The following is a 14,103-nucleotide window of genomic DNA, read 5'->3' as shown; positions in this document are numbered from 1 at the left end:
GAGTTACTGAAGTCCTCAAATCATGATTTAAAGACTTTCAAGTTACAGAGAATCCACCATTTACACTAGTTTAAACCTGCAAGTGACCCATGCCCCATGCTGCAGAGGAAGGAAAAAATAAAAAAACAGGATCTCTGCCAATCTGACCCAGGGGAAAATTCCTTCCCGACCCCAGATATGGCGATCCGTTAGGCCCTGAGCATGTGAGCGAGACCCAGCAGCCAGAAATAGAGGAAAGAATTCTCTTTAGTAACTGGGAGCCCCCCTCATCTAAACTACTGCCAAGCAGGCAAAGGGAAAGTGAAAGGATGCCAACGGATACACACTCAGTAACCAAAGAGCAGCCTGGAATCTCCTTTGTTTTCGTGGAACCCTAAAAGTTCCTAGGCCCCAAAAGTTGTTTTCTCCAATGGAAAATTTGCCTACCCCATTCCCTACGGTCCCATCATCCCTACTCCTGCTCAAGATGCCAACTAGCTCTTTTTGAATGCCCATTTTCCTCAATGTAATTTGGAATGAGCCTGTTTAATAAAAATGCATTTCCTTTTCGCCACCTCCAACTTCACTTGTTTGATTGAGAAGAGGCTGTACTGATTTTAAATGTTTCCCTCCAAAGTCTCCACCCATCCTATAACTGAGGTGAGTGGATGGTAATGAAACACCACCCCCTCGATTAATCGGTTGTGCATATGGGGGGGTTATGTTGTATTCATAGGCTAAGTTGGAGGAAGAGGGACATTGGATATTGATTTCAACATGCGGGGGAGGGCAGAGCACAAGAGTGTTGACACAATAGCCTCGGAGTTACTTGGGACTGTGGTGATACTGATACATTAGTCACAAGGTTATTTTGGGGGGAGAGGGAGCTGGTCTTGAGAGAAGCCCTGAACGTGTGCATGTGTGTAGGGTAAGTGGGTATCAGCTATCCCCACTGGAGTGGGGGGATCCTCTCCCCCTCTAGTGGGTGCTTAAAATCCCAGCAGTGAGTAAGAAACAGACAATCTTCCTTTCATAACTAACTATTGGGGCCCACACTATGCAGCTCCCTGGTGAGCTCTGGGGTCAGTGATCCCCAGGAATCATTCCTCTTGCCGGGACAGGGCCCTCAGAACCTGCACCCCAGTGTCAGTACGTGATGGGTGTGGGGGATGGTGTTTGAGGCACACATGTGATTAAGCAGCCCGCTGTCAAAGTCACCGGTTCTGCACCCTTCAGACGCGGAGCCTGCAGGTTTTACGAAAACCAGGACGAAGAGCTGCTTCGTACAAACCTGGCCAGGATGGAACAGGGCGAAAGACAGGGTTCAGGGACACACCGTCACCCTAAAAAGCTGGGGCTCCCCCATGCCTCCAGTTACAGCCCCCCAAACTTCCATGGTTCACACCCACGCACACCCCACCAGGAGCCACGCATGGCTTGTCCCTAGTGGCACTTCAAGTGGAAAGCTTTCAACCACTGCTTTAGGGTCGGAACGGCAACTACTTGGCAAATGGGTCTCCTGGGGCCAGTGACACCAGCAACCAGCGATCCCCATGCGGCCAGCAATGCCCATGGGGCCAGTGATCACCCTCGGGCCAGCGATGCTCATGGGGCCCCCGACCCTCTCGGGGCCAATGATGCTCATGGGGCCAGCGATCCCCTTCGGGCCAATGATGCCCCTGGGGCCCCCGACCCCCTCGGGGCCAGCGATGCTCATGGGGCTCCCGACCCCTCAAGCACCCCCTGGACCCCCAGGCTGGTTCTGAGGGGGACCGCCCCTCGCGAGCCCCCCCCCCCACGTGACTGCCCCGCCCCCTGCCCGGCCCATCCCCGCCCCGTGGGCCCAGGACACTGAATGGCTCATAACACCCCGCCCGGGGCCCAGCCCCTTACACGGCTCAGAGGAGCCTCGGGCCCGGGACCCTGCATGACCCATACTGCCCCCGCGGCGCTCCCCCGCCCCCCGCCCCCATCGCGGGCTCCCTTCCACCTCGGCCGGGCTCGCAGCCACGTGGGCCCCGGAACCTGCCTGGCGGCTGCCCCGCGGGGGCCCCGGCACCTGTATGGCCCATACCACTGGTTAGCCGGGGAGGGGTGTGAGTTATACAGAGTCCCGGGCCCCACGCACACAATGGCAGCGGCTCCCACATTCTTCCCCTCAGCGCGGAGTTGGACTGAACCATGGGGCAGGCGGGCGGGGGGCGGGGGACAGGGCCGCTCCTCCCCTCCCACAGAGCCTGTTTGGCCCTGGGTGATACCACTCAACCCTCCCCCCCCCGCCTTCTCCCCCGCCCGGGGTAGATGGACGCTGCCGCTCTCACTCACCTCGGTATCCACAGTGGCCATGGCCGGAGGGAGGGAGGGAGCGGCGCCCCGGAACCTAGCCCCGCCCCTTTGGCGGCGCGTCACGCCTCGGCTCCTCCCCCTCCCCGGATTCTTCTCAATGGAGAGTCTCCGTGAGCGACCACGCATGCGCCTAATATCATGGCGGCACCCATGTCTCCCCCGCCCCCCCCAGTAGCGTCATGGCGGCTCCCACGAGCGCTGATGCCGTACAGCTCCGAACACATGGGCGGCGGAGGCGCAGGCTGCTGCGGGCGGCCGGGCGGGCGGGCGCGGGGAGCCGGAGGCAGCTCCGAGCCGCGCCCAGGGCGAGCAGCGGGGGCGGGATTCCGCCCGTTCATCTGACCCTGGGTGATCCGATGAGTCATTAATTATTCGGGTCCTTTTGTTTGGCACCTGTAGGTGTGAGCCCTTAACACCCCCCCCCGTCCCGCAAAGAGCCGCCCAGGCTCGGGGGGAGCCTGTGCCGAGGGTGACCAGATGTCCCGATTTTATAGGGACACTCCTGGGTTTGGGGACTTTTTCTTATATAGGCTCCTATTACCCCCCCCCACCCCCTGTCCTGATTGTTCCCATTTGCTGTCTGGTCACCCTACATGTGCGGGAGCTCTCCCGGTTTGGACACGGGTTCACTTCCCGCCCCAGGATTCGCCCTGGCAGCCCGGTCGCAGATGGGCACGGCCAGATCTCTGCCCCCTATAAAACTGAAGGTTAAAAGGCTTTGAAACTGTCCCCTTTACTGCTTTTATTAAGAGACTGCTGCTGCTAAGAATAGTGCAGAAAAAAACTCTGCACCAGAAAAGATAATTTAGGGCAGTTGTATAAAAAAAAAACAAAAACAAAAAAAACGTCCTCAGGTGAAGGAATTTGCTGCATGCGTTTCAATGAGACATTTAAAATCATATCCGGATTTCCCTTCTCCTTCCCCTTCAAATATACTCCTACTGATTCCTCCACAGCACTGCAAAAGCCTTCTCTCTCTCTCTCTCTCTCTCTCTCTCTATATATATATATAGGATTACACTGTACTTTTTATATTGAAGGATACTAAAAAATTAGCAAACTACATAGCACGGCACCCAGAAAATCAGCCACTTCTTGGGTGGAAGGAAGAAACCACCCAGCATGCTGCACAACAATGGAGCATTTTGGCCAAATCCTCTACGCTTATGAACGGTCAAGGGATTGTTAATGGGTCATGCTGAGAATAAACAAAAGAGCACAGGAATGTATATTTTATTGGTTGCTGAGGGCGTTTATGAGGAATATGCAACAACTACAGCCAAGTGCATTAGGCGATCACGTCTCTTGTGATCCTTTCTGACATTCTGCAGGTAAATGGCATTAGCTTTGCTGTTCAGACAAAGATGGCTTGTTATTTAATCATTAAGCAATTAGTGTCCACTGCCCAGATTCAAGTTCTGAGGCCTTGGTGCTATTGCTTTCCCTGTGAGCACCACAAAATGTCCTGAGCCAAGATTTTCAGTTTGGGCTCCTAAATCTGTATTTAGGTGCTCAAATAAGTGGACAGATTTTCAAAAGTGAGGCGCACGCAGCAGTTTCTATTGAAGTCAACAAGGGAAAGAGGTATGGAATAAAGCAGCTAAAAGAAACAAACAGTAACTGGAGAATCTTGGTACCTTAAGGATCATTATTTTTTCAAATCATAAATGTTGATTTTTATGATTTCACAGCAGGGGTTTCCTAGGACACTAGATGCTCAGAATTCTTTTCTGTAGGAAGCTGGTTTTTGATTTTTGTACAAGAAAAATCAATCCTATCTCATGCCTGCTGCATATAATACACTGTCTTAGGATGGAAAATTGCCAACATTCCCTGTAAAAGAAAAGGCTGGTGGTGTGTTTGGGGGGGAGGGTGAGAGTAGGGAAATCCATTAATTTTTAACCAGATACAGATGTGTTAATGTCTCTGATTAATAAAAGTCTCTACAATTCAAAAATATTTTAGAATTACCCAGTATTAGCCGCTGTTTTAGCTGATGGTGTCCAGCAGCGAGGTGCTAAGGCAGAGGTTGGCAAACTGCGGCCCGTGGGACTCTCCTGCCCAGCCCTTGAGCACCCGGATTGGGGGGTTAGCCACCAACCCCTCCCCCCGCAGCCTCAGCTCGCCGTGCCGAGCTGCCAGCCTGCCCCGGTGCTCTAGACTGCGGTGGCGTGGCTGGCTCCAGCTGGGGGCGCATTGCCAGGCTTGGTGCTCTGACTGGCATGGTAAGGGGGTGGGAAGCAGGGGGGTTGGATAAGGGACAGGAGGTGCCAGGGGGTGGGCAGGGAGCGGGGGGGAGTTGGATAGACATGGGAGTCCCAGGGGGCTGGCAGGGGGTGGGGGTGTGGATAGGGGTCAGGGCAGTCAGGGGACAGGGAGCGGGGGGGGGTTGGATGGGGGTGGGGTCCCGGGAGAGGGTGGTAAGGGGACAAGGAGCGGGGTGGGGTGGATGGGTTGGGAGTTCTGAGGGGAGCGGATAGGGGGAGGGGGTGGGGGCCAGCTGTTTGGGGAGGCACAGCCTTCCCTCCCCAGCCCTCCATACCGTTTTGGAACCCCGATGTGGCCCTCAAGCCAAAAAGTTTGCTCACCCCTGGGCTAAGCAAAAGCTACCACCTATTTAAACCAGAGAATTGTTTTCTGTCCTTCAGGACAGTTCCCCTATCTTTTTGTCAAAGACTTGAGAAGATTGAACCTTTGCAAAATCCCCTCCAGCCCTCTCCCTCCCCCCACATTATTTTTTTCTTTTTAAAGAGTTGGTGAAATGTATTAATAGCTTCTCCTGAAGAAAAATACAAAAGAATTGCTTGAAAAAACCCACACATCATTTCAGGACCAGGGGGGTGTTGAATAAGATTTTCACCTGCATTTGTCACATTCTCCACAATGGTGGTGTGAAAGTCCCACAGTTAGCAGCCCTCCTGCTGGGAATACCTGAAAGGAATCCCCTAATCCACAGAATTGTAAATCCACTAATGTGAAACAATTAACTCTTTTACAAGTATTGGACAAGGACACTTCAGGCTCTGTAAATAGGGGAATAAAGACTATAAATTTAACAGTTGCATTAGCTCATTGGGCCTGATTCTGGTCTTCCTAACAATAGAAATCAACGAAGTAACACCCGTGACAAACTATGAGAGGAGATAGCAGATTCAGCCCGATGAGTTCCCCTGTTGTATGAAGAAGCCTCTTTTCCTGAGCCCCTCCAATCTTATGAAGTGAGAAATGTCGACGCGCAGTGATTTGAATTTACACATATATCTGCTCCCTTAGGAAACAATATTCCCCTCCCTTCCCCCATAAATTGATTGATTTCCTAGAGCCTGCAACCCGTTGGGGGCAGGGAGGTTCGCTCCCTTGTGCAGCCAACGCGAAGGACTGGCAATACTGTGTTGACGCTTTTGTTTGTCTTTGGCAGATGGCGAGGCTCTCTGTTTATCGCTATTATTATATATTTGTTTCGTGGTAGCACCTGAGCCCTCGTCACCGACCAGGACCTCATTGTCCTTAGGTGCTGAACAAACCCAGAACAAAAAGATAAGTCGCTGCTTTGTGTGTTTATTCTCTTTACACATTCACATAGCTTGTGCTTTGCCCACTTATCAGGTTATACATCAAATTAGAAGCTTATCATGGGCCTCCGAACTGTAACCAGCAGTGCTGAGTGAATGGTTTAATTTGTACAATATAGAACTAAATTAATTAAAGAAAAACAACCCCCACCTACCACCTCCTCTTTTCCGGGAGCTGCTGCTCTCCAGTACAGGGTGCTCACTAGAGAGGGGTGCAACCAACAACATGCAAATTGTGACTCACTTGATGCAGAGTCAGGGCTTAGGGTCCAATATAGAGGTAAGGGCTCTTTGCAACATTCTGGGCTCTGGCTCATACTTGAAACCTCCTCTCGCTTCCCCACCCCCAAAGTTTAGGAGTGTTAGAATCTGGAATGGGCCCCTCTCTATTAGGCATCTTTGTCCCCTTGTTCCGTCTCTTCACACCATCTCTATGGTCTTTCCGGGGTGAGGAATGAGCAGGTACCAGTCCCTGTGACAGCTGCCATTCTGTCACTGAGTTATGATGTGAAACAAACATGTCAGCCACCAGAGACTCAGGCTAACCCCATCTTCTTTTCCTTGTATCCTCTCCTAATCACCTCAGGTTTGAATTTCTCTGGCCATCTGACCTCACCAAGAATTCACTGGGAGAGGAGAGGGCATTAAAGGCAGGCAGCTCTTTGTGGCTTTGTGCCTTTCTCCCTTTCCATTAAGAAACTCCCCATGAATCTTGACAGTTCCCTTTCTACCCTGCACAAGAGAAACTGGCATCTTCTTAATGTAGTCGGTGTTTACACAATAGGGTTGTCCTATCCAAAACGAGTAGCTCTAGAGGAGTGGTTTTCAACCCTGGGGGTCCACAGACTATGTCTACGATTTCCAAAGTGGGCTTCACCTCCATTTTAAATTTTTTAGGGATCGACAAATTTAAAAAGGTTGAAAACCACTGCTGTAGAGCATTGCTTGGGTAGGGCTTGCACAGAAATTGCACCAGTTTCATTAAAGGTCAAGTGATTTAGTGCAACTGTGTGTGTAGAGCAGGACTTGGTATTATAGGGACAAATTCTATCTCTTCCTATGCATGTGTCTACAATTGTGTTAAAAGGGCCCACTCTAGATTTACACCTGAGTTGCTAAGAGCATGATTGGGTCCATGTTTTCCACCATGATAATGTAAAGAATTTCTATAGAATTTAGATGTGTCTTGGTAACAAAATAAGGGATACATTTGTTTGTGAATTTGTCTGATGAAACTTAAGAAGACCCGAAAGATTATGCACCAGTTGGAATTTAACACAACGGCCAACAATGTGCTCTTGGTGTCTGTGCTGTGTGCACAGAGTTCCAAAGCTTTTGATTCAAGAAAGAATTGTTCAAACCGGAGTCCTCTGGCCAATTGCTTGTTTGAGTGAAATCCCAGATTGAACTCAAGTGTTGAGAGATACAGGCAGATTTTCAGTTTTCCCCAATTTGGGGCACTACCGTTTTGGGGTTTCCACACTGAGATGTCTTCTGCTTGATTGTCTGTGGAGCAGAGGACTCCTTGATTCCCTAAGACGCACCTCTGAACATTGGGCCCCAGGCCAACTCTACCTTGCAGACTTCTGCCGGCATAGCTGTAGTCAGTCAAGGGTGAGAAGAGGTGTGATACCTGACTGACACCGCTTTGCTGGCAGAAGTCCCTAGGGTAGGTGCCGTTGTCCTGTCAGAGCTGCGCTTTTACCAGTAGAGCCTGTTTTACTCCTGGAGGTGGTTTCACTAAACTCATACAAAGCACACAGCTTTGCCTGTATAAGCTAAACACCGGGAGAACTTTACCAGTGAAGTGCTCCTAGTGTAAACATGGCCTAAGGTGTCTTAAATAGAGCACCCAAAACTGGGGACACCTGAAATCTGTAAACATTTTGTCCTGAAATGAATAACTGCGTTTTCAGGGACAGTTTGGTGCAATTCCTGTCCCACAACTGCAGCAGTTTACTCAGTTGCTTCTTCCATCTTTTCAGAATCAGAGGGGTCGCCGTGTTAGTCTGGCTCTGGAAAAAGCAACAAAGTCTATAAGGTGCTGCAGGACTCTAACAGACGTATTGGAGCATGAGGTTTCGTGGGTGAATCCCCATTTCTTCAGTTAGTCTATAAGGTGCCACAGGGCTCTGTCATCTTTTCAGTGTGAACTTGGTATTGCAGGGGGCAGAGGTTCCTGAATTGCCAAAGTACTGGGAGTGTTTTGATGGGGCTGCTGCCTTTTCTGGTAGCAAGAGGCTCTTTATTCTTTGGGTCTGGGAGATGAAGACAGTGCCCCTAGGCAGGGATAGACACCATCACATGGATCATCAGAGAGAAGGGCATCTGTGCTTCCAGAAACAGGAGGTAAAGAAAGGAGCAGGCTGGAAATGAAGATGACTCCAAGCTCTGCACCTGACTCCAAGCTCTGCACCTGCCTGAATGCTGCTGCAGTTTTTCCCCCTCTGATTGTGGTGCATGGTGGTCAATCCCCTAACGCAGTCTTTCTAAAAGCCCCAGGGCAACCCCCGTGCCTTCCAGGAGCAGCTCAACATAGCCAGGTAAAGGGGAGAAAAGGGATGTATTCTCATTCTCACCTTGTCATTTCCTTGGGGGTCTCAGCAAAAGCAGAACTGCTATGCAATACCAACCGCTGGACCCTAAATAGGCTACAGCTGGGTCTGCTTCCACTGAGTCCAAAGGAGAAATGGTTCAGCCAGGAAGGAAAATTATCAGGATGCTTGTTTCATGTGTTTCAAATGTGGCCACCCAAAAGGGAAACAGCTGAAAACAAAAGCCATATCCTGTGCTTCTCTGAGCTGCTTCACCACCATTAACGGGTAAAGATTCACAGCTCCCTGGACAAGGAGATATTGTATCCGATTTTTAGATAGGGCAACCAAGGCACAGACAGGTTAAGTGATTTACCCAAGGTCACACAATGAGTCAGAGGTAGAGACAAGGATAGAACCAGGAGTCCTAACACCAAGGCTCCCTGCTCTAATCACTAGACCAGTCTGCCTTCTCCTATCTATAGCTAGAGGCAGATTCGAATGTTCTCTGCATTCCATGTGGGTGGGAGGATCCTATGGGTTTGGGAAACACAACCCCCCCTCCCTAATCCAAGACTGGCAGGGGGGCCACACTCCATGCATCAGTCTTCTCAAGGTAGGTCTCCATACAGGGTCTAGCTTGAAGCCCAATGCGGGGCTATTTCCCAGCTCTGGAGGAGTTTCTCTTTGTCTGAATACTCCTCAGCCAGGCCTGCTGGGGATGGCATCTGGCCCTGGCTCACCATGATATTTCTGCAGGTCGATTATCTTGCTTTTCGAACGCACTGGATCCTACCAAAAAGGCAGGTATGGAGAAAAACAGCCCAGGGCCCTTTCCACAGGTCTGGTCGCTTAACCCCTGCCACACCTCAGCAGCTGTGAGCACCATCTCTCTGGCCATGAGCAGATCATATGGGCCACATGCAGCTGCTGACGGCCGGTTTGGGGTTCTGACAGGGAGCTTAGTCATTGCTACCCCTCCTTGACAGTGCTCATGGCCTTCCCCCCGCCCCAGGATCAGCCATTTCAAAGAGACATAAAAGGCAAACTCAAAAGGCTTTGCAACTCCCACTGGGTTCTTGCATTGCACGGGCGTGTAAGTAGGCCCGTCCTATGCGACACGGCGGTGCATCGTCCCTGGGCTGCTGCTTTCCCCTCCACCGCCTTGCTGGAACCCTGCAGAATCCCCAGCGAACGGGCTGGAAGGGGAGAGGAGAAGGCAACCCACGGATCCTTTGCAGAACACAAGACGCACAAAAGCAGAAGGCCACAGGCCTGAGCGCCCCAGCGTAACTAGGCCCCGGAGCCCCATGCGGGAGGAGAAGGAGAGATGAGAGGCAGGTTGCTGCCACCCCATGGCAGCACGGCAGAATGAGCAGGGAAGGCTGCAGTCAAAATAAAAGTCCTTCCCTGCCCACGCCTTCTCGCAACTGGCAGGAGAACAGGCCTGAGCCTTGCCAGCCGCCCCTCCAGAGCAGGCACGCAGGGAGTGGAGCAAACAAAAAAAAAAAGGGTGGGAGCCCAAGAGAAAGGAGCTGCTGGAGGGTGGTTGCTCCTGTCTTTAAAGGGAAGGCAACCCCCAGGGCTGTGCATCTTCCCCGGCCTAAGAACCAAGTGTAGACCAGGGCCTGTAGAGAGCACCAGGAAGTGAAAACACTCTCTTGCAAAGGGTGCTCGGGTTACAGGGATTTTAATACCTCCTTGCGGTGTGAGTGGACTGGGCGCATGGATCTGGAGGGCCCACTCTTTGCTCGGCCCCCAGGGAACCATGAGCTTCCTAACACACACTTCAGCACACCCATGGTCTTTTGTTCGCTAAGAGAAGGACATGGAGCCTTAATGACCTGACAGCTGTCAGTTCCGCCTTGGCTGTGCAAGGGGCGGGGGAGAAGGGAAGCCAGCTGAGAATCAATGCAAATTGAGGCTAAAAGCAGAACATGAGGGATACTGTGTCTGATTCCCAAGAGCACAGGGATCATCGGGTTACGATCACAGTGGGATTGCTTACGCTTCCTCCTTCTGAACCGTGTTTATGGAACCGTATGAAAGCTTCAAGGGAGGGTACAGTCAAATCAATTGAACCGCTGGGGCAAGGGGAGACAGTCTCTTCAGATTAGAGAGACATTGATCTTTGCTAATTTCTTCTTCTAAAGACCCGAGTACTCCCTTCAAAGTCCATAGGAGTTTTGCCATTAACTTCAGCAGAAACATGTATTTCTGCACAACTCAGATCTGGGTCCAATAACCATTTATATGCTACCGGTCTTATTACCAGATAGAGTTCTTTCATTATGTTATTGGCTCTACAGAATTCTCTCTCCTCCCCGACCCCCACAACCCTCAGACCTTGTAGGTATTTAACACAGGGACTTATCTTATTGGGGTGCCCTGCAGCTTGTAAGGCATCTGGTCACCTTTGGTTCTCATCTTATTGTTATGTAGGCCCAATAGGACCTTGCAGGTATCAGTCTCTTCTGCCACTGCCCAAACTGCAGAGCATCCTCCAAAGACGATTCTCTGTGAAAGCCGCATGCAACAAGGGTCTGTCCTGCCTCATCCAGAGGGAAAAGTCTATGTCAAAATTAATCAAGGAACCAAAGGCTACATAGAGAAGACATTCTTGAATGGCCTCTACACCACTGCTACAAGCCTGGGTGCCAGTCCAGAGGAAATGGACTTGCTTATTTATGAGCCTAAATTCGATCTAGTTGGTATTACTGAAACCTGGTGTGATGATTCACATTATTGAAGTGTTAAAAATCAATCGTTATAACCGATTTAGGAAGGATAGAGTGGGGAAAGGGGGAGTGGCACTCTACATCCAAAAAGGCATTACATGTTTGAGTCACTGATAACTCAGAAGACAGTGATCTTGAAGGCCTATGAATCAGTGTCCTAACATAAAGCACAAGCAGGAGGTCTCAGTTGGTGTTTGCTACAGACCAAATCATGCTAGGGAACAGGGGAAAAAAGCAGTGTGATCATGGGGGACTTCAATTTGAGTAACAGATGCTGGAGATCTCATGTTGCCAATACTAAAACATCCTCGGAATTTCTAAACATGATCCTAACTCCAAAAGTATTGCAGCCAACACAAGGAATTCTATATTAGACTTTTTCTTCACAGATCAAAAAGAACTGATCACTGAGCTAAAAAAATAATGGTAGCTTAGGTACAAGTGATCAGGAAGATCACATTTATAATGTGCAAGCAGAATAAAGCCCAGACCAGTAATATTTATTTGATGTTTTTATAGGGACAGTTTCACAAAGTTGAAAACAATTATGAACCAAATCTGCTGGGAGCAAGAATTTAATTAGAAAAATGTGAATAATTAGGAATCATTTAAGAACATGTTACTATAGGGTAGTCAATAGGCGAACCACAGGCCAAATCTGGATGCATCCGCCGAAGTGGGTATTCACCCACGAAAGCTCATGCTCCAAAATGTCTGTTAGTCTATAAAGTGCCACAAGACTCTTCACTGCTTTTACAGATCCAGACTAACACGGCTACCTCTCTGATACTGGATGGTCGGACACTTTTGAATAGACTGCAACATTTTTTAGTCACTTGTTATTGCAATGTGAAAAGTGTTTCTCTGGAGTCTGATTCTTGACCAAGAAATTTGGACCCGGACAAAAAAATAAATTGACTACCCCCTACCTTAGGTGCCCACAAAATACAATAAAAATGAAGACCGTAGTAGTTAAAAAACTGACCTGGTTGAGCAGGAAAGTGAATAGAGCAATATAACAAATGGAAGAAAAGAGAAGTTGATAGTAATGAATATAAATCAGAAGTTAGGAATTGTAGAATTGTAGAAAACTGATAAGGAAAGCAAAGAGACACAAGGAGAAAGCTATGGCCAACAGAGTTAAAGACAATAAGGAGTTTTTAAAATATATTAGGAACATAATTAATCCTGACACTGGTATTGGTCCATTACTAGATAGAAATGGTAGAATTATCAATAATAATTCAGAAAAGGCAGAAGTGTTCAATAAATATTTCTGGTCTATATTTGAGAATCAAAACATAGTATTTTCATTTCATTAGTATTCTCAGCAGGATGCGAAACAGAAACTCCTAAAGTTAGACATTTTAAATTCAGCAGGTCCAGATAACTTGCATCCAAGCATTTTAAAAGAGTGGACTGAGGAGATTTCTGGACCATTAATGTTGATTTTCAATAAGTCTTGGAGCACTGGGGAAGTTCTAGAAGACTAGAAGAATGCTAATTTTGTGTCAGCTTTAAAAAGGGTAAATGGGATGTGTGACATTCTATAGCTTGGGGGAGCATCCTGGAACCCCATATTCCTAATTTTTTATAATCATGATCTTACCTATAAAGCATGCCTTGTAAGGTATCAGGTTATGATCTGCTGAAAGTCATTTCTCTATCCATATAGGTATATCATTAAAGCATATGAAGTTATAAGAATTGTGTTGTATGGTGGTCACTAAAACATGCTGTAAGTTGGGGAATCAGCCAGATATTAGCTCCCCAGAGGCAACAGCAAGAAAAATAACCAACACCTGGGTGGGGTATCAATCAACCCATCAACAACCATTGTCCAGCAAGGGAGCTACAATGCAATGACTCACCTGTATGAGGCCACACCAGGGGAATTGCTCAACGTTGCTGGGAGACTCAGCAATGCCCCCAACATGCCTGAACTGAGGGTATAAAACAGAGTGGCCACATGCTTGGCCCTTTCTCCTGCCCCAACCTACGCTGCAAGCAACTAAGACAGTGAGAAGAAGACAAGATTCCAACAGAGGAGATTGAGCAGTTTTTCTCACCCCACTGGATATTGCAGTCCTTAGTGTACAGATTTCACCCTTGTAATCTGCGCCAATCTAGTTGTTGCCCAGTCTAATAGGGCTGAGAGTTTAGACTGCGTGGTTATATCTTATTTCTTTTGGTAACTAACTGACTTTTTGCCTATCACTTAATGTCACTTAAAATCTATCTTTTATGGTAAATAAATTTGTTTTGCTGTTTATCTTTAGCAGTGAGTTTGTATGAAGTGCGTGACAAATCTGCTCAGGTTTGACAAAGGCTGGTGTATGTCCACTTTCCATTGATGAAGTGGTGAACCAATTAATAAAACTGCATTGCTCGTCTTGAGCAGTGCAAGATGGTATATTCCTGAGGTACAGTGCTGGGAACTGGGGGGGGGGGGGGGGATTTGGCTCTGGTGCCTTTCTCTGTGTGATTCATGAGTGGGCCTGGGAGCACATGCAATCTAGCTGTGCGTGGGGCTGCACATGCTGTTGTGCTGAGTGATCACAGCACCTGGAGGGGTTTGCTGCTGGTCATGAGCAAGACATTGTGAGAGACAGCCCAGGCTGGAGAGAGTTCAGGGGTACAGCAGCCCCACGGCCCCAGGCTGCTCCCCAGGGGGATCCCGTCACTGGATGACCCGAGTAATTATAGGCCTGACATCAATCCCAGGCAAAATAATAGAGCAGCTGATACTGTACTTGATGAATAAAGAATTAAATTAGAGTAATGTCATTAATGAAAATCAGCATGGGTTTGTGGAAAATGGAGCCTGTCAAACTAACGATTTTTTTGAGGTGGTTACAAGTTTGGTTGATAAAAAGGTAATAGTGTTGCTGTAATAGACTTCTGGAAACTGCTTCACTTGGTACCACGTGACAT

General features: G+C 48.8%; 1 protein-coding gene across 2 annotated transcripts in view; it reads right to left on the bottom strand.

The window, feature by feature from the left end:
- The window catches only part of EHMT1 (euchromatic histone lysine methyltransferase 1), a 162,250-nt gene extending 159,880 nt beyond the window's left edge, over positions 1–2,370 (bottom strand). For both annotated transcript variants that reach the window (XM_044992504.1, XM_044992514.1), the window contains exon 1: positions 2,305–2,370. The gene's annotated coding sequence lies outside the window, so the exon portion shown is untranslated. The remainder of the gene's footprint in view (positions 1–2,304) is intronic.
- Positions 2,371–14,103: the final 11,733 nt, after the last annotated feature.

Source organism: Mauremys mutica, chromosome 18 (genome assembly GCF_020497125.1).
Source record: "Mauremys mutica isolate MM-2020 ecotype Southern chromosome 18, ASM2049712v1, whole genome shotgun sequence".
NCBI lineage: Eukaryota > Metazoa > Chordata > Testudines > Geoemydidae > Mauremys > Mauremys mutica.
Note: the sequence above shows the minus strand (reverse complement) of the source record. Positions and strands in the feature narration are given on the sequence as shown.